Here is a 2,267-nt window from a genome sequence, read left to right on the forward strand (position 1 = left end):
CGCCTCCTGCAAGAAACGATTCTCTATGCATCAAGTCCAGACCCTCTGTACAAAGCAAAGTGAAGGACAGGGTCTGGTTTTAACCAGGCCAGGGCTCCCTGGACCTTTGGCAGTTTTGGGATCCTAAAGGTGGGGGGCAAGCGTGCCGTGGCCTGAGCGAAGGTTTGATGCTGCGGCGGTGGAGCTGCGGTGCTGGAAGCGAACGTGTGCCTGGGGAGACAGCTTCAGGGCCTCGTCTCTTTTCTTTTCCTCCCACCTCTTTTGCATCGAGGTGACCGCGGAGCCGAGCAGACCCTGCGGAGTGATGGGAGTGTTGAGGAGGTCCTCCTTCTCTTTTGTGGAGAGAGTGGTGAGATTCAACCACCTGGCCCACTCCTGCAGAACCATCAGCCCCATGGTTCTGCCCATAGCCTAGATCGCCACTTTCTGCAGCTGGAGACAGTGGTCCGTGATGATGCAGACTTCGTCCCACAGAGCAGCATCTGATGAGGCGATCATCTGCTCCTCTAGCTCCGCCTGGTACGCCATGAGCATGGAGGAAGCATTTAGAGCCCGGACTGACAGCGCAGCCGCTTTATAGGACTTCTCAGTCAGGCTGGACTGAAAACGGTCTGCTCTGGAGGGGAGAGCGGGGCCACCTACCGACATGGAAGTCTTCGGGTGCGGGTGTGCTGCGACCGCAGGCTCGACTGGAGGCATTTGGCGGAGACCCCCTTTTTCCATGTCCACACAGTCCAGCACCGAGCTGCCCGCCACCGGGTGCTTCTCCTTGAAAGGCTTGCTGCGCCAGGAGATGGACAGTTCTTCCAGCAGCTCGGGGAAAAACGGCAGGAGCTATTTGCCTGTTTTCTTTGCTTTAGGCAGCTTCTTTCCATTGAAATGTGAACGGACCACCTCAGCTTGGACCTCAGGCCACTGGATGTTGAGCTTCGCAGCGGCGCATTTAGACACATTGTGCAGGTCTAAATCCAGCTCTGGCGAGGATGGGTCTTCACGACCGGGTCAGCCCACATCAGAAAGAGCGGATTTTACAACCCGTCCTGACAGCTGGGCAGATGGATCTTAATCCTCCTCGTCATCTGAGAAAGGGAGCTCCGAGTCATCGGAGAGCTCGCCTCCTGCCAAGTAATCCAGCGAGCTCGAAGTGAGAGCCTGCTCCATCGTTTCGGATGAAAGCGGGTCTGCAGTTTTGAGCAAGTCGCCCCAACTTGTTCCAGCTTCAGGTTCAGAGACCTGGGAAACCACCAAGTCGGCTGGGTCCTGTTCGGCAACTGTCGAAGCCAGCACCGGGTCCCCGCTGGACAGTGTGAACTGACGGGCCAGACGGCRACGAGGCACCTTGAGGGAGAACCGGCTGCAGTGCGCACACTCCTCCGCCAACTCAAGGGATGCTTGGGCGTGTTTCAAGCCGAGGCACACCACACAGGTTGGGTAGGTGTCCCAGCTTGATATTTTATTGCCACACAGGCAGGCCCGTGGCTGTGGGCCCTCCATTGGTTTTGCTGAAGCCCCCGCGGTCTCCTTGTTCCAGGGAGATGTCTGAAGCTACGTTAGCTGGTGACAGCTAGGCTAACCAGGTATGGCTAGGCTTGGGGGGGAGTGTTGCGACTTCCCCTTGGGGTAGCTCAAACAGTTAAAGTATTGCTACTTTTTTAAGTATTGCTACCTTTTTTTTGACGGTATTGCTACCGATAACCAGACACTCTGTGCAGTGCTGTGCTAATCCAGAGCAAAGCACCCAGTGACCGCGCTTACGCACGAGTCTGTGGACAGTTTAGCTAGGCTCTGAGAAGAGGCAGTACCTGGAGAGAGCTGGTGGAACTTCTGGTCGTTGCGAGAAGAGATTTTTGAATAACCTGTCAGTGCAGGAACAGCYCTATATATAGGGGGAGGGCCGTGGACCTCCTTGTCACTGACAGGCTGATTTCCAGCCAATCCTGGCTGGCGTAATGTAATATGAGCTTCTGATGAGATCACGCCAAAGGCGTTCCCAATGTGAGACACGAAAGGAATGCTATGAAAGAGAACCCAAATACCACTACTTTTCTGTTTGAAAKGGAGTGGGAAGAAGTGAACACTTATCCTACCCCTTATCTCAATTTAATGAAGTGTTTTACTTGCAGATGCACTGATTTACAAATGTGCAATTGAAACCATGTTATGGTATTCTTGCCTGTTCAACATACTGTGCCAACAACAAATTACTACACAAACAAAATGATTACAAACTCACTCTTATAACATAGGAAAAAGAAAATATGTGATTT

Source organism: Austrofundulus limnaeus, unplaced genomic scaffold (genome assembly GCF_001266775.1).
Source record: "Austrofundulus limnaeus strain Quisiro unplaced genomic scaffold, Austrofundulus_limnaeus-1.0 Scaffold496, whole genome shotgun sequence".
Classification (NCBI taxonomy): domain Eukaryota; kingdom Metazoa; phylum Chordata; class Actinopteri; order Cyprinodontiformes; family Rivulidae; genus Austrofundulus; species Austrofundulus limnaeus.